Raw genomic sequence first — 19,698 nt, 5'->3', positions numbered from 1 at the left:
GAGGAAGGCTTTCTTATCTCTCCTTGCTATTCTTTGGAACTCTGCATTTGGATGCTTATATCTTTCCTTTTCTCCTTTGCTTTCACAGTTTTATTTAGCATCAGACACATGCTTGGCACTTAGCTGTTTGTTTAGTTGCTCACTCATGTCCGGCTCCTGTGTGACCTCATGGGCTGTAGCCCACCAGGCTCCTCTGTCTGTGGGATTCTCCAGGCAAGAATACTGGAATGAGTTGCCATTTCCTTCTCTAGGGGATCTTCTGGACCCAGGGATCAAACTGATGTCTCCTGTGTCTCCTGCCACTGGCAGGCAGATTCTTTTATGACTGAGCAACCAGGGAAGCCCTGAGTTAGAGGCTAGGTATACAGTGTAAGTAGAACCGATAGTCTCTGCTATCAGGAAACATAAGCTTTTGAGAGACACAAGCAGCTGATGAACAAGTTAACAAACAAACGCAAAATACAAAGTGCTCTAAAAAAAAAAAAGAGAGAGTTATTCCTTAACAGCAGGGGCTCCCTTTCCCACTCACCAGGCTACAGAATTATGCTTGGCTTCCCTCCAAAGTCCCTGAGAACTTCTTAAACCCTACATGCCCACCTGCCCACACTACCAAGGAGTCAGCAACATCATTATTAGCGCTCAGTATCAGCAGTGGCATGAGCACGAGTGCTGATGAGAAAGGGATCTGGGCAGCTACATCATCTTGGGGTGAAGGGACAGAGGTGTGTGTGACGGACTTGTGAAAAGACAAGAAGAAAAGCAAAGAGGACTGTCCTCATGAGAGCTACAACCCCAGGCAGGACCCCTGTGACTAGCATGATACCCTGAGAAGCCAGTGGTCCCAGAACATGCTGCTTTCCACCAGCTGCTCCTGAGAGCAGAGGAAGAGGAGGGAGAGCGGGGAGGATGCCACTGAAAAGAAATAGGACAGATGTGGCATTCAGCCTGAATGAAGTACTGTTTGTCACTGATGCTCAGAGAAATAAAATTGTGCTCGGAGAATCTCCTACCCAATGTACACTTTGCTTCTTCTTCCTCGTTCTGTCAGAAAGGATGCCTGACAGAACGCCGTCCTGCCAACACACCCTTGACCTCATGCAGGGTTACCAGCAACGTCCTTGGTCTCAGGCATAGGTGTATCTACACATCCCTCAAAGAAACCCCTCAAAATTTCAAGCAGAAAAGGAAATTTTGACTAGAACCAAATTCACTTGTGAGAGTTGGACCATAAAGAAAGCTGAGCACCAGAGAATTGATGCTTTTGAACTGTGGCATGGGAGAAGACTCTTGAGAGTCCCCTGGACTGCAAGGAGATCCAACCAGCCACTCCTAGAGGATATGAGTCCTGAGTGTTCATTGGAAGGATTGATGCTGAAGTTGAAGCTCTAATACTATGGCCACCTGATGCAAAGAACTGACTCCTTGGAAAAGACCCTGATGCTGGGAAAGATTGAAGGCAGGAGGAGAAGGGGACAACAGAGGATGAGATGGTTGGATGGTATCACCAACTTGACAGACATGAGTTTAAGCAAGCTCCGGGAGTTGGTGATGGCCAGGAGGCCTGGTGTGCTGCAGTCCATGGGGTGGCAAAGAGGCAGATACAACTGAGTGACTGAACTGAACTGAATTTCCTTACCTCTATACATGCATCCTTACTTAGAAAACATCGCCATTTATGTGAGAGAATTAGTGCCAGAACAACCAAGCTGTGAGAAAAGCAAACGGCAACACTGCCTTACAAACAGAGTCAAGTTTCAGAACTAGGGGGCTTCCCTAGTGGCTCAAACAGTAAAGAATCTGCCTGTAAAGCAGAGACATGGTTTTGAACGCTGGGTCAGGAAGTTCCCCCAGAGAAGGAAACGGCAACCCGCTCCAGTATTCTTGCCTGGAGAATTTCATGGACAGAGGAGCCTAGCAGGGCTACAGTCCATGTGCAGAGTCGGACACAACTGAGCAACTAACACTCACTTTCAGGACTAGAGTATCTGTCTTCCTCTTTAGATTTGTCTGATTCCAGGGATACTTAGAGAAGTCAGTCATTCAGTGCCATCAAAGGAAGGACAGTACATTCTAAGTTATAATTTAGAGTCTATCAAGGGTTTTTTGCTTTTTTTTTTTTTTCCTTGAGACGCCCCTTAAGAGAGGAACCAAGGTAAATGAAATTATTTCCTGCCTGTGTTTAGCAAATGAGGGTTGTAGATTATCCCAGGCCATTGGACTCTGAGCTGTGCAACTCACAACATGCTTTCTCAGCAAGAGACTAGAGCAATTTGTCTTCTGTGGGGAAAAATGTAGAAATGGAAGGACGGGAGGCAGGATGAGGGAATTGGAGAGGTGATGTGATATTCAGCTACCTCAAGAGGTAGAGACAATGTTACTTGTTTCTGCTCTGCTGCAAGCATAGCTGTCATTATGAAGCAATTTGCTCATGAACCTTCAGGGTAGGAGTTGGGCTTATTCCCTCATGGACCCGTGGTGCGCAATCAAGTTGGCCACTTCTCTGCTGTTAGGTATTCTCAACTGTTGGGGAATCTTCTACACAGGCTTTTTTTTTTTTTTTTCATCTGAATCAGAATATTCCTGCACCAGGAAATCAGGCTTTCAAAAGAAAAAGGGTAACATTAACCTTGAAGGGTTTTTTTTTTTTTTTAAGAGAGAAAAGAGTGAAGCTTTTAAAAAGCATTCTCATGTTGCTCAGTACCATTTAGCACTTAATTGTATACTGTTCTGTTTTATTCTCTGCTAGAATTGCTGAAGGCTGGAGCTGGCCACGACCTTAGCGCTCATCTAGTCCAACCCCCTAATTTTAAGGATTTTAAAGAGAACACGATGGAAGAGTTTTTTTGTTTTGTTTTGTTTTTTAGCAGAGAAAATATCAGGAGCCAGATTTTTGGATTCCTGGACTGGTGTTTGACCCATTCGGCCGGTCTCAGGTGTTCTAGAAGACAGCAAATTTGAGATTGCAAACATGATTTTATCTTCATAACAATGTGCAAGTATTTATTTCCAGTGAATTTTTGGATTTCCTTTCTTGATTTATATGTCTAAGAAGTTTTAAGTACAAGACAAATAAAAAGAATGGTATAAAGACTATGGCTAGTTTTCTTTTCAAAACTTAGTCCCAATAATAACTTACATTATTTAATACTCATTCTATTCTATATACCAGGGATGAACAGACAGGCAAAAGTACAGATGATCTCTCTGTGACCAAAGAGCTTCTAACTTAGCAGAGGAGAGATACTCCTCCATTTAACCGAGTTTTTTCTATGTGCCCAGACGTACTGAAAGAGCTATAAAAGCATTATCTCATTAACCCAACAAAACACTGCAAACTGAGCGATAGTTCCTTTGTTGGCATCATTCCATCCTATAGATGAGAAAACCAAGGCGCCATGACTTAAGGTCTGCAGGGTCTGGCCAGTGAAGATTGAGAGACAGGATTTGAACCAGGGAAGCTGAAGCTTGCCCTGACGCTTAACCACTATACTAAGTTGCCTTGATGAAATAGGAACTGACGCGATGGTGAAAAATGTATAAATGTCATTAGAGAAGCCCACAGTATTAACTTCACACTTTCAAAGATTCAGATTTGTAATTTAAGTCTGTTAATCCTAAATCATGGTCCCCTTCAATCTAGCTTGAAAGATTGAAGTAATATCTAATTTGAAATGAGAAAAATTACCAGAAAGGGCAATAACCCGGATCTAAAAGATATTTTATAATACTGGGACAAAACATCTCTCATTTAACTCATGTGGAGCAATCAAAAAATTACATTGTCTTTTTCAATGGGCAGAACCTCATGGTGACACATGCCTTTAGTTACTGGGTAGACTCTACCCTCTGGCTCCTGCAGTTTAGGCAGCTCTTCTTCTTGTCTCTATGTTGACAAAGATGAATCATTTTTCTGTAAATCTTGCCTTGAACATGACAGTAGGGTTACCAGCCATCCAGAATTGGTCAGTCTATGGTTTTTCCAGTGGTCATGTATGGATGTTAGAGTTGGACTATAAAGAACGCTGAGCGCCAAAGAATTGATGCTTTTGAATTATGGTGTTAGAGAAGACTCTTGAGAGTCCCTTGGACTGCAAGGAGATCCAACCAGTCCATCCTAAAGGAGATCAGTCCTGGGTGTTCATTGGAAGGACTGATGTTGAAGCTGACACTCCAATACTTTGGCCACCTGATGTGAAGAGCTGACTCATTGGAAAAGACCCTGATGCTGGGAAAGATTGAGGGCAGGAGGAGTAGGGGACGATAGAGAATTAGATGGTTGGATGGCATCACTGATTTGATGGATATGAGTTTGGGTAAACTCTGGGAGTTGGTGATGGACAGAGAGGCCTGGAGTGCTGTGGTCCATGGGGTCGCAAAGAGTTGGACACGACTGAATGACTGAACTGAACTGAACTGAACTGAGGTGCCCCAAAACGCAGACTCGAGTGCTAAAACCCCAACAGTCCCAGGCATCTATCGCTTTCTACTTATGCTCCGCTGGACATCTGAGTGCACAGGGAGCTTATGTAACCCATGTGGGTGGAGGAATGTCCAGCTCTGCTCATTTCTGGGCATTCATCTCTTGTCCAGATCAACTCTACTGCTGATCTGAGCTGGTGAAATCCATGGTCCCACTTCTCAAAAGCAACAGCACACAGTGACAGCAGCCTGGTGAGCTCAGACATCTCTCCTAAGGACAAGGCCTCTCCCTTGGCTTCCTCTGGACTATAGTTTGCCTGAGAGCCCCCAGACGTGGCTCTCATCTGTGCCTACACTTCCTGTTGTGAAGGATTTTCTATGAGAAAGCTCCCCCTCTGGAATTCTAAATATGTACAGTGTCCCTCTGAGGAGGCTTCCTTCTCAAGACATGATCTCAGGTCACTGGCCCACCTACCACCAACATAACTTTGAAGTGTAGAGGTAGGCCTGTACACAAGGGTCTCAGATCCTACATTTGCCCCTTCTCTCTTCTCTGGAGCAATCCCCTCACTATCAGAAGGCCTTATACTTACCCCTAATGGGTGCTTTGCTTCCGTGTTCTCTGCGTCTCTGCAGTGAAGTTGGCATGCGGAATAAAGCTTATGGAATTTAGAAAAACCTTCCACTTAATCAAGTTTTGCTACTCTAAACTGAGCTATGGCCTCTATTCTCAGGGATTCAGCTTCAGACTATAAATGCTATTGGTTCAATGGATGAGGAGTTACTAAGCAACTTGCTAAATACATCAGTGATACTTTCAAAAATATTAACCTCATTATACTTTTTTAGTTGTCTTAATTTGGCACTGGCTCCCTTACTTTTTTACTCTATTTTTTACTACTATGATAGCAAATGAATCTATGGCAACGTTGCCTTCACCAGAATGCACAGGAAGGAAACAGGAGGGCAGTCGGGCCTCACAGTGCGAGGGTGACATTTAAAAGTTTGTCTTCCCCCCGCCCTGCCAGCAACAAACTACTCCACTAAAACAGCAAGTGAAAGATATCTCAATGACTACTATTAAGAAAGGTGATATTTAAATTAATTTCCTAAAAAGGCTTTTTTTTTTTTTTTTGGTCACAGGAAAAAAAATCCCTGAGTTTTATCTTCGAGTATAATAAGACTCGCTCTTTCCTTCCTGATCATTTCCAGACACAGTACTCTATCTTGTGGTGGGTTTTCCATGAGATATTTTACATAGAATCACAGACTAATTAGAACTGACTGGTTCCCAAGAGATCATCTAGTCCAGTCTTTTTAAACTATTTTAAATCAGCAGAATCATGAATCCCCCCCCCACCAAAAGACACCTTGCTCCAAAACACCATATTTTAAAGGCAATGGTACTAACCCAGCAGAAACAGGATGAGCGCTCACCCTAACCCACAGTGACCGCTGGTACGCAGGCAGTAGCATCCAAAAGCGCCCTAATGACAAGCACTATTGAGCCCCACCAAGGACGAGGAGACCCAGAATCAGAGGGCTTGCTCTGTCCGGGACACACTGCAGGCTGGCTTTCCTGTCTCTTAGCATTATTTCATGCTAACACACATTTCGGCAAAGGTTTGGTACTTTTCTTAAGGTTGTTTTGGGTCTGGGGTTTTTTGTTTTTGTTTTTTGCAATGATGCCAACTTACATGTCTAAGTTATCTTGGGAATTAATTTCTTGTTTTTAGCTTTTTAGTGGTGATGTATCTTTAAGCTGTAAGTCAACAGAAGACAGTGATCTCATTTTCAAAAATTCTACATTTTGAAAAGTTTCTAAAATCACAAAATACAGCTGTACTATTTACCAGCACCTCTTTGATTAGGAAGTTCAAGGACTCAGTTAAATCCTGAAAAAAGCCACATGCATCTTAAGAGAAATTTCAGAGAACACCCTGTTCACGAAGGTATTTCTTGCCCACTTCATCAAAGCATTATTTGATGCAAAGCAAGCAGGACTGGAGCTGGGAATTTAAATAACATCAGGATAGAGAGAAGAATAGAATGGTAAGCATATTGCCCAGATCAAGAAAGATGAGGGCCACAGTGTTTTCTTTTGTTTCTCTTACCAACCTGATTTCTGAAATTTGAACATCCAGTAAGTCTTTTTACACTTCGGAGGACTTGGTGTGGAGCTTTAAACTTGAGGAACTATGAGTTCTTCAAAGCCACGGAAGATTGATTTCATGTTTTTCTTTTACAGCATTTTGATGCGGACTTGGCAAAGAATGAGGTTCCTGTGCTAATTTCCTCTTGCTGTATGTAATTAGTCAGCATTTGAAATGAGGTAACAGGATATAATTGTCTACTGACCATTGCAAGCCCATTTGTTTATGACACACTCTCCCGGCTTTTAGATGCACAATATTATTACCCACCTCTTTATCTGTGTCACTGTCTCTTTCCTCTTTTCTAATTTCTCTAGTTCTACTCCCTTCAGTCCCTGCTTCCTTTGTGGGCAGTGCAAGAAGGCACTTTTCCTTCCAGCTGGCAAGGCATTAAGGAGGTCTGAAGGGGGTGTACGGAGGGACTTACGCACTCCCCAGAGGCCAATTACACTTGGAATCCTCCTGATCGGCCCTGATCAGGGAGCAGGGCTACCCCCTCACAGTCTATTGTGCTAGCTCGGAGCCACCTGATCAGCCTGGTCCTACCCAGTATTTAAATTAGGGCATTGCCAATCCTGGACCCACGTCAGGGCCTCTAGGTAACACTGGGGAATAAATTAACATTCTGCTGTTGTTCCAAAGCCACATGGATACCATTGTTAGAAACCCATCAGCAATAACGGGGACTGTTATGAAAGTCTCAAGAAGGCGGGTGGGGGGTGCGTTGAAATAGCATCATGCAATTGTGTGCCATTGCACTGGGTCTTAATGCAACAATTACCATGCCACCTTTGTTAGCTTTGAGTGGAGGAAGGAGAACAATTTGACATGGCATCACGTTATGTGGCTAGTTATGTAAGTTTATTGCATTTCTTTTAGGATTGCCAAATACAGGGAAGGAAGGGAAGGAGTGAGGGAAAGAGGAAAGAAAAGGTAAAAAGACATACATATGTATGTATATATACATACACATATATATCCTTTGTTGTTCAGTATATATGCAGACAATTCATGTGTTAGCTAGAATTGTAATCCAAACCACTGAAAACCTAATGTAAGTGTTCAAGCCAGCTTATAGGAACACTTGCATAACAAAACAATGAGAGAAAAGGAAGGCTAATGGAAAAGGACTAATAGGCAAGTTAGCAGAAATCAAACAAACTGGCTGAGTAAGAATGTTAGAAAATATGTGTTTCAATATCAATGGCAAAATGTACTTTACAGAATTTCAGAAAGTGAGAAGGACTTTGAATTTATTGAGGACAAATCTTGGCAGGACATCATGATGAAATGCTTTCATTTTACAGCAAAAAAAAAAAAAAAAAAAAAATATATATATATATATATATATAGTGAGTTCCTGCATTCTGTGTTGTTTCCCCCAAAGCAATTTGTGATATTGCTACTGAAATTTTGCAGTGAATTTCTACAATAAGTTTCATAGTCCTTTGCATTCAAAATACACAGCTATTACATGCTTACATCTATCTATCAGCCATTTCACTTTCACTACTTTTACAACCTGTATTACACAGTGTTCTGAAATGAACACCAAAGGAAGAGGGAGAAAACCATATCCTTTAAATAATTCAAACAGCTATTTAAATGAGGCAATAAAAATATTTTTAGGTATTGTCATTGTTCTCTCTTGAGAAACTATGTATATAATAATATAAAATACTCAGTTACTATTTTATAAATATATAAATCAGAAATGATTTTTCACTCTGCAATAAAAGGGCAATATACAGTTAATACAACTTCCAGAATTTTAGAAACATTTTTCAAAAATTCTTTGCTATTTTAAAAGTCTAAGTCATCAAATTTTATGCTGATTCCAAACTATATTTTGTATCTTTTTTTTGAGAAAAAGATTTTTAATTGCATAATCATCTTAATTTTCATTATCATTCTGCATAGCCTAGATTAAGTAGGAATAGCAAATATAACTGTGTCAATAAAAAATAAGAGAAATTACTTCAAAAGCAGTTTAAATCTAATTCAAATTTATGACATATAAAGAAATCCTAAACTGTGTACATGTTAGTTCAAATTTCTATTCCAAAAGTATGTAGATATATTTTATCACAAATTATATTTTTAAAATAGTTATTTAATATGTAAAGAATTCAGATAAATTGATTTTGAAAATTGTATCTCAACAAATGATGGGCAAATATAGGCAAGGAAGTAACATAAATTAATAATAATCATGAAAATATTTCAGTCTTGTTAGTGATCACAGAGGGCTTCCCAGGTGGCTCAGTGGTAAAGAATCTGCCTGCCAAGCAGGTTTGATCCCTGGGTTGGAAGATTCCCCTAGAGAATGAAATGGCAAGTCACTCTAGTATTCTTGACTTGGAAATCCCAGGGACAGAAAAGCCTGGAGGGCTACAGTCCACAGGGTTGCACAGAGTCGGACACAACTTACGGACTAAATCGCAGCAGCAGCAGTGAACACAAAAATGTAAATACAATCAGTGATATACAACAATCAAATGTACAAAGGCTTAAAAATGAGAATGCTAATGAAGGGATAGTGAACAAAGTATTAAATGGTGATTACGAGAGTAAATATCACATTACTGGAAAGCAATTTGACAATCTATAGCACTGGCCTTAAAATTTTTCATACACTTAGCTAGTTTTGCTTCCTAGACTACATAATAAGAAACCAATACAAAATTCGGGTGAAAATATATATACAGTAATTTTTATTACATACTATTAATATAATAAAAATATTATTGTATGACAATACAATAGTGATTAAGTAAATTACACATTGTTATATCTAATATTATGTAGCTATCAAGATCAACTGCCACGAAATTTTTGTGGAATAGGAAAATGCTTATAACATAACTTGAAATAACAAGATTCAAGACTGGGTATACAGGGAAATTCCAACCATATTTTTAAAGTATATATACATGTGGAATATTTGCTCTTAGAATTCAGCCCCCTTCCTGTGAGGAAGCTCAAGCAGTCTGATTCAAGCAATTTCATGTGTGCTAAGTTGCTTCAGTTGTATCTGACTCTTTGTGACTCCATGGACTGTAGCCCACCAGGCTCCTCTGTCCATGGGATTCTCCAAGCAAGCATACTGGAGTAGGTTGCCATGCTCTCCTCTTGTGTATCTTTCCTACCCAGGGATTGAACCTATGTCTCCTGTGGCTCCTGCATTGCATGCAGATTCTTTTACTGCTGAGCCACTGGGGAAGACCCAAGCAACTCCATGGAGAGCCCCCAAAAGAGAAGATCCAATAGGTTCACTTGGGCTGCGTCTTATGTAGCCATCTTGTCAAGATGCCGGATATGTAAGAAAAGCCATCTCAGACCTTTCAGACTGGCATATCTGCCAACTAAATATCACCCAGTGACCTCAGACAGAGGCATGTGTGAAGCAGAAGAATTGCCCACTGAGCACTGTCCAAGTTCCATATCCACACTGTTTTGAGATATGAGAAATGGAACATTTCCTGCCATATCAGTAAACAAGGATGTCCCAGTCATCAGGGATTTCAGCAGTCCAACGTGAGCTGGTAAGCCCTAAGGGCACTCAGTAAGGAGAAGAATACCTATGATCCAGCAGCCATCAGACTGCAGCCAATCCCTCCCGTGAGCCTCAAGGGAGCTCAGCATGTGAAAAATACTGTATACTGACCTCAGAGAGCTGAGATGCATACGAAAGGAATACTTCCAGGGATCCCAGACTCTTGCATCTTCCCATACATAGAAAAGCACTAAATTTCTTAATGTGGGATATCTGGTTTCCTTTAATTAGCAATAATCTCTGATGTTCAGATTACCTCCCCTTTGTTATAAAACTTCTATATAACCTGGCTCCTCCCCTCAGCTCCTCAGAGCAGTTCTCTCAGGATTTGATTACTTGAGATGCTTGTCTCCAAGGCTTGAAGTCCTAAAAATTGCCACCAAATAAAACATAACTCTCAAGTTTTAGATTGTTAATATTTTTTAGGTATTATACATGACAGATATAATCAAATAATTGCTATAATACATATAGATGAAGATAAGTAGATAAGAATCTTACGGAAACAATTGGAAGAAAATATTCTAAAACATTAATAGTGGTTGTCTATGGTGGGTTGTTTATCAATAACTTTTAATACTTTTCTGTGCTCACCAAGTTTCCAGTGGTAAACATGTAATACTTTTATTTTGAAAATCATTTTAAAAGTGAAAAATTCATTGATCATTATTGCGTAAAACAAAACATATCTTTAACATAGCATATCCAGAGAAATATGGCAAAGAAGCTTTGGATTAAATTACCTACTTGGGAATTAAATGGCCAAGTTGTTTAATTTTTAAAGCAAAAATATTCTTCTTAAATTTTTGCTATTTAGACTAGATCGTCTAAATAGTCAAATTTGGAAAATAGCAAACAACTACTTTATACACGGGTAACGTTTAGCTCTGAGATCCTCAGTGATGATACTGTACTCACATACCACAGTCTATTTTGGGGGATAGTGAACAACCTCATCCACTCATGAGTTCATGGACCTTTCCAGTTTTTTCGTCAACTTCATTTTAAATTCCCAGGATCCGAATTAATTGCAGGTGTCTGTTTCCAACAGGAGTGCAGTCCTTAAATTATACATGTCAGTGCATCACTTACATCATGTCACATCCTGTTATGTCTCTTCCCACTATGAACTGGCATAACACGACACGACACGAGAGAAATGTATTGACACAGTGCAAGATGTCAAAAAATAAACACTAACTTTTAGCAGATAATATGGTACAGTTATTTTGAGTTATCTTAATTCTTCTGAGCAATTCAGTTGACCTTATTAAACTTTGGTCTTAAAAAAGCTGATGGCAGAATTGTTTGTTCTTGATCCCAGGAGACTTCAACTTCTGTTTGGAGGTTCAAAATGTGAAGCGATAACGTGGTATAGGGGCTTCCCAGGTGGTGCTAGTAGTAAACAACCTGCCTGCCAATGCAGGAGACATAAGAGACGTGGGCTCGATCCCTGGGTTGGGAAGTTCCCCTAGAGCAGGGCATGGCAACCCACTCCAGTAGTCTTGCCTGGAGAATCCCATGGGCAGAGGAGCCTGACGGGCTACAGTCCATAGGGTTGCAAAGAGTCGGACACGACTGAAGCGACTTAGCACAGCAATGTGTATAGGGGAAATGTTTACATTTAATCAGATGGCAATTTTTTTTAATGTTCTACTACAAATAACTCAAGCCATCAGAAGATGATGTTGAATTTTGACTCATAATGGAATAAGTTCATGGTTTCATGGGATGAGAGCACTAAGACAGAAGGAATGGCTTTAATGTGCCATACAACTAAGATCAGGGTTTGCAAACCAAAACTAATGATGACAGAGGGATCAAAACAAACAAATGACAGAGAGAGGCTGAGCTAGATATCATGGACAGGGCAGTGTGTGCCTTGTACTCAGTGTTCAGCTCCAGCCAATTGTTGCCTTATGGAAAACATGGGTCTAAAGTCCCAGGTCTTCCTGCGCTTCAAGAAACTGCAATGTATTCTCTTTTAAATGTTAGCAACTAATTCATAGTTCTAAAATGTGAACAGGTTAAACAAAGCATACCTATGTGCAGAAAGTTGTTACGGATACACTGTCCCCTCCAGAGTCTTAAATGGTAATATTCCCAATAATTATTGCATTCATGGTTGAGTCAAAGAGCCCAAGTGCTGGATATTTAACACTGTATGAGCCACAGAGGAGCACATCGTCAAGAGCAGATTTCTAATTTTTAACTAGGCTAATTTTGCTCTATGACTCTCAGTATCTTCAAGTTACCTTCAAGCCTGCTGCTGACATCAGTTCAGTTCAGTTCAGTCGCTCAGTCATGACCGACTCTTTGAGACGCCACGAATCGCAGCACACCAGGCCTCCCTGTCCATCACCAACTCCCGGAGTTCACCCAAACCCATGTCCATAGAGTCGGGGATGCCATCCAGCCATCTCAGCCTCTGTCATCCCCTTCTCCTCCTGCCCCCTATCCCTCCCAGCATCAGAGGATTTTCCAGTGAGTCAACTCGTCGCATGAGGTGGCCAAAGTATTGCAGTTTCAGCTTCAGCATCAGTCCTTCCAATGAACACCCAGGACTGATCTCCTTTAGAATGGACTGGTTGGATCTCCTTGCAATCCAAGGGACTCTCAAGAGTCTTCTCCAGCACCACAGTTCAAAAGCATCAATTCTTCGGCACTCAACTTTCTTCACAGTCCAACACTCACATCCATACATGACCAGTGGAAAAACCATAGCCTTGACTAGACGGACCTTTGTTGGCAAAGTAATGTCTCTGCTTTTTAATGTTATCTAGGTTGGTCATAACTTTATGCTGCTGACATAGAATACTATTAACTACAGATAAATCTTAAACAGTTTCAGTGAAGAGTAGATGCTTAACATGAAAGGAATTTTTACACCCACGTGTTCCAAAATGTTTTATGAAATCAGAATTCCCAGCTACATCTATAGCAACTTTTCACCAACTCTGCTAAGGGGCATGGGGACAATAGACCCAGAAAGAGGGATGGGTTGCAATTTGAATTCATAAGAACTTTGAAATATAAAATGTTAATCCAGTTTTGTTACTTTCAAAGGTAGCACAGCTTTGTTGACTACTGATGAACTGTTATATATCAAGTACCAGCAAGGGCTGAGCATATAAAAATGAGCAAAGCCTTGTCTAGTAGACCTGAAGAGTTCTGCAAACAAATCATTATAATAGTACAACGTGATTCTTGCTATAAAAGAGGAAAGAACAAAGTCTAACTCCCTAGAAGAGAGAGCGATCAAATCCAACTGGGCATGGAAGAAGAACGCTTTGCCAAAGAGGAGACATTTGAGCAGATCTGAGCCCAAGGACTGAAACAGTGCGGCCAAAAAAGAACGACACATAATTAAATATTGAGAGAGGATAGGTCATGGGGCTCAAGGAGACTGGAAAGGAGAAAGCAGTAAATTACAGGTCATCCTAAGAATTTGGGCTTAATATTTGTCAGTGAAAAATTATTAAAGGCTTTTAAGCAGAAAAGTACAAGCAGATCAAATCTTTCTTTTAGAAAAATCACTGAGAACAACATTAGGGCTAGAAGCAGGGGTGACTCAGAGACTGGGAAATGAGCTAAGAAACTATTTCAATAATCCATGAGAGAATCATGAAGGCTTAATATTTTTAATAAGCAAAACTAAGAAAATGAAAATAACAATTCTTAGTACATTACATAAAATAGAATAAACATAACTGTACTTTGTTTTACTTTTTTCTTTTAACTTCTTAAGCCAGAATAATCAAGGATATTGTGTCTTAATTGCCACAAAATGCAACGTTAGCAGAACTTAAGTTCATAAACAATAATCAATGACTAAAATCACATATCAATAAAAATCTAGGTTAAGGAAGAAAAATAACTTTAAATCTCAAACTAAATTTTTTTGTCAGATTCTCTTGATGCTTATTCAAAGGAGAAGTTATTTAATTAAATGAAGTTTAATTTCTTTACTAGAATTGGCAGAGCATAGAAGTGTTATGGTGTTTGTCTGAGTTCCCTGAGAGCAGAGTCAGAGGGCTCACAGACTCCTACTTTATCAGGGAGAGCAACTCTGGGAGCAGGTGTGAGGATTGAGGGGGGTGACAGGGAAGGAAAAAAAGCCCTAGCGAAGACTTTGAGGATACATTCCAGGTTCAGCACCGCTAAGTGCAAGTTGAGTGCTCCATATCCCAGAATTCTATACCCAGTTTCCCAGAACAACTGTTGAAGGAGGTGAAAGGGGAAACTTTTATACCAATTCCCACCTTCCATGGGTTTTAAACCAGGCTTGGTGGTGGTTTAGTCGCCAAGTCATGGCTGACTCTTTCGACCCTGTGGACTGTAGCCTTCCATGCTCCTCTGCCCATGGGATTCTCCAGGCAAGAATACTGGAGTGGGTTAGCCATTTCCTTCTCCAGGGGATCTTCCCAACCCAGGGATTGAACCCAGATCTCCTGCATTGCAGGCAGATTCTTTACCAACTGAGCTATGAGGGAAGCCAGGCTTAATATCACGCAATTAACTCCCTACACATTTCCCAGTTGCACATGTATAACTCCCGGCAGGTGGTTGACCAAGTGACTCCCAGCAGTGAAGGACCAAACAGGTCACTCCCTTCACCACATCTGGCAGTCCACACCTATGTGGAAGGTGAGAGGTCCAACCTCGCAGATTGAGCTCGCTTGTCAGACTGCACTTGGATGGCGTCAGTCAGAGCCCACTCAGAGCTGCCCACTTCTGTGGAGGTTGGAACAAGATAAGTGAGACCATCAGCACGTCAATGGGGGCCCACCAGGTACATGATACCGAGCCTGACTTCTGAAACAAACTTGTACAATCAAAATAATTTGTGATGATGAAAACAACCTGCATTAATTACTCTATCATCAGAACTTTTCACTAAGAATTTATCTTTGAGATGAAAGATGTAAACATAAGTACAATTATTTAAGTTTATAGTTCTCACCTACTCAGTATGCTTTTGGTCTTAACCACGCCGTATGCCAGCATGTCAATTCATTTTATACTCTAATTCTCTGATCTTACCACACTTTCAGGTCTCTAACTTCCCTTATGTCCTCCCTTCCCACCTGGGATTCCATGCCTCATTGGTATAATTATTCACTTGCAGATATCAGCTCCCTCACCTTTCTCTCCAGAACCTTGTGAAGACAACAGAAGAGATCAGAAGAGGATTTCAACAAACTCTCCTGCCAACATCCTCACACCTTCCTATAGCTGGTGTCTACTTCTTCCGGGTAGCTTCCCTGTTCCTGTGAGTACCCTGCCCTTCCATCTCTTTGTTGAGTCCTTCTCCTCTTGCTCACTAAGAGGCACTGCTCTGGTATTTGTCATCTCTTTCTCCTCTGTCATCAATTTTCCTTCTCTACTGGATCAGTGTATGGCATGCGGAGATACTAGAACATTCTGCTCTTTAAAATACTGGGGCTTCCCTCATGGCTCAGATGGTAAAGACTCTGCCTGCAATGCAGGAGATCTGGATTCAATCCTAGGATGAGGAAGATCTCCTGGAGAAGGAAATGGCAACCCACTCCAGGATTCCTGCCTAGAGGATTCCATGGACAGAGGAGCCTGGCAGGCTATAGTCCATGGGGTCACAAAGAGTCTGACACCACTGAGCAACTAACACTCACAACCACATCTATCCGAGGAGATCATAGCCTGCTAACTAACAAGTCATTTCTCTACTCCCCTTCACAGTATTCCTCTTCAGCTTCTTCTCCTTGTGTTCTCCCTTGAACCTCCTCCCCTATGAGTTTTATTCCCACTTTTCCATCCACCCTTCACTTGTCAAGGTTGTTCATGATTTTCGCAGTGATGGGCAATGGTTATTTCCAGTTCTCATTTTAAACAACAACAGCATTTGATACAGAGGATTGTTTTCTCTTTTCAAGCTTTTCCCCCCAAAATTGTTTCTAAATATTCCCTCTAAATTTTCTTTCTTTCTATCTGTTCCTCCTCATTCTCCTTGTTGATGCTTCTGCATCTCCCCAAACTCTAAACTTGAGAGCTTTGAGCCTCAAGTTTGTGAATTCTTTTCTCTACATACACTCAGGCTTTAAATAACCTCCTCCAAGTCCCTGTGGCTATAAATATTATCTATTCCCTGAATACCATCTAATCCATACTCTCTCTAAACCATCTCAATTTCAATGCCCAAATTTGCTTCTTCTCACACATTAAAATCTTAGAATCACATATGAATTCTCTTCCTTTCACTCCAGTACTCAAACTCTTATCAAGTTCTTTTTAGACCCTTATTTGCAGTAGTAATAATGATTATAAACTAAGACATACATATGCAATGCCTGGAATACATTTCATCATTTCTGTTCCTACTAACCTCACCCTTATTTAGGACCTATTGTAATGAATTACTAAAACAGATTTATTTCCTCCAGTTTTCCTTCCCTCTTCGCTTATAATTCACTCTCCAATATACTGTAAAATAAATGTTTTGATTCTTGCTATAGTTTTCAAATGTTCATTATCATTTATATGAACTATTGATGGGCCAGAGATGCAGGTATGCTCCCAATTTACAGTCTAAGTATCACTGTTGCTTTACTTTTCTTATGGGTCACGAACCATTGATTGCAAATACAAAAATAACCAGCTTGGAGGTCTTCTAGTACCTCCGTATTGGTCAGGAAATTTTAGGGTAGGCTACACTAGCAGTCAATTCCAAAATCTTAGTACTTTCAAGCAAAAATTAGAATTTTAGATATGCCCCTATGAGTTTGGTGACTTCCCAGTACTTAAAAACTCTTCTGATGAGATCAACAGTGATATTAACAAATCTGATCTTTAGATGTCATCTAATGAAATGTGTCAACATGTGGAAGATCTGCAAATTTAGTTTACAAATATTTCCCACATGATTGAGACATATTACAAAATCAGGCAAAACAGGCCAATGGATTTTAATAAAGCAGAGTACAAAAAGGTTCATTAACATTATTTCAGATTCCTTACTGCAACACTTTAAGAAACAATCAGACTTCCCTGGTGGTCCAATGGTAAAGAATCCCGCCTGCCAAGGCAGGAGACACAGGCTCAATCCTTGGTCAGGGAAGATCCCACATATCTCGGGGCAACTAAGCCCTGAACACAATTACCCAGCCCAAGCTTTAAAGCCCAAGAGCCACAGCTACTGAAGCCCGTGCACCCTAGAGATCGTGCTCCACAACAAAAGTGGCCTCCACTGCACCACTAGAGAGGATCCCCCATGTGCCACAACTAGAGAAAACCCACCTGCCCCAACAAACACCCAGAGCAGCCAAAAATACATTAACTTAAAAACAGAGGAGAAACCACCACTTGTTAAGGTCAAAGGGGAATAGCGACAGCTCACTAAAAGGCTGCTAAATGCTCCTCCCTTTTCCAATTACATATCTAAGGTCAGACTTATTTCATGTACTTTAACCAAAACAGCATATCCCAACAATGTGAATGTAGAGGCAGACAAAAATTCAGCTATTTCCTGTTAAGTCTGACATTAAAGCGATCTGGAGAACTGTAAGCTCTGCCACTCTTCTCACTAAATTTTGAAGAAGAAGAAGTTTGGAAGAGAAACTTATTTTTCACAAAATACATGGTACTTTTAACATATATTGGTTTACTACTATTTCATTACTAATTTTTAAAAATTTCTCTATTTTAATCTCTGCTGTAGTATCAATAGATACAACTCACATAAAAATGCTAGTTAGCATTCTTACCACTTAATAGTGTTAAGGAGGCCTGACCCTGAAAAGTCTGAAAACCATTGATCTAAAGCCTTGGACTTCATTCTGTTCCTGTATTTTTTGTCCCTGCAAACAAAGGGTCTTTTATTGTTGCCTAAAATTAAACTTTTTTTCTGTCAGTATATTAAATACTGCTTATTTTTTGTCTGTTTCTTCATATTCCACTCATTTTATTAAGCTCTATCTTAATTCTAATAGTTTTTCAATCAATTCTTCTGCTTTTTAGGCATACAGTGACATGCTTGGATAATATTAAAACTGAATCTCCGTTCTAAATTAGAGCTCCATTCTTATTTGTTACTATTTCCCAAACAATAGCAAGGTAGCAATCATTTTCATGTTATTCCTAATTTTATTAAGAATATCTCCAGTGATTCTCCACAAAGTAAGATGGTGACAGTTGTTAATGGGAAGTATGTTTCTGATCCTGGTATGATAAGAATTTGATCAGAAAAGATTTTATATTTAGATTCTTTGGGGGTTTGGTAAACAGAAGAGTGGCCCCCCAAAATGTCCACATTCTAATTCTCAAAAACCTGTTACAGTGTTACCTTACATGGTGAAACATACTTGGCAGATGTGACTAAGGGCCGTGACATGGGGAAACTTTCCCAGATTATCCAGGCAGCCTCAGTGTAAATCACAAGGGTCCATGTAAGAGGAAAGCAAGAAGGTCAGAGTCAGTGAAGATGTGATGACAGTAGAAGTTTGAAGGATAAGAGTAAGGGGACATGAGCCAAGGATAGCAGGTGGCCTCTACAGGCTAGAAAAGCATAAAAATGGATTCTTCCCTAGAGCCTTCAGAAGGAATGTAGCCCTGTCAACACTGTGATTTTAGGGCTCCTGATCTCCCAGACTGTAAGATGATAAATTTGTGCTGCTTCAAGACACTGAGTTTATGGTCATTTGTGACAAAAGAAATAGGAAACTAACGTATTAAGCATCACTCATAATGATCATATTACTTTTATTCTGCAACCTATGACATAATGTTCAAATTAATATGTCCAACCATAATGAATTGTTATTTGAGGATGAAAAAACTAGTTTTGCTTATGGTGTTTCATTATTTAAATGAAACATTTTTTTAAATGTTTAAAAAAACATATTTTCTATTTTCTGATATTTATTTAGTCTATTTGCATCCATGTATTACAGTAATGCCATTGTGTGTGCTGTAGTTTTCACTGCTGTGTTAGCTTTCTCACACTTTGTTATAAAAGTATACCAGCTTCATAAAAGGATTTGAAATGTCCTTTTTATGTTCTCAATCTACTTAAACACTTACGGAAAAGTTAAACTTGAATTTACATTTTATTTTTTTTCAACAGTGGTAGGGCTACTTAAGGTTAAATTTTCCACCTCTTTTCAGACCAATTTTGATAACTAACACCTTGTCAGGAATGTATGTATTTCATCGAGATGTTTAGGTTTATAAGCATAGAGTGGTGTGCAAGATTTTCTTAAAATGTTTTAACTCTCTCAGTTGATATATCATTCCTTATAAACTATAAATGTCTACATTTAATGTTCCACATTTATTTTGCTCTTGTTTGGGTATGCCAGAAGTTTTTTTATTCTTTATTCTGCTTTTATTGTTTCCTAAATAATAAATAAATCAGTGATTGAACCATATTCTATCTCCCGAGTTTCTTAGGTTTGCTTTGTGGTTTTTCTTCAAACTTTTTCGGTTAAATATTGATTTTCAATCTCTGCTGTTTAATAAACAAGAATTCCAGGCTATAAATTTGTCTTCAAACCATGACTTTGGAAATATCACAGTGGTTTTAATTTAGAAAGTGCT

This window comes from Moschus berezovskii, chromosome 8 (assembly GCF_049115385.1).
Source record: "Moschus berezovskii isolate FMDL1 chromosome 8, NW_MosBer_1.0, whole genome shotgun sequence".
Lineage (NCBI taxonomy): Eukaryota > Metazoa > Chordata > Mammalia > Artiodactyla > Moschidae > Moschus > Moschus berezovskii.
This window is presented reverse-complemented; position numbering follows the sequence as displayed.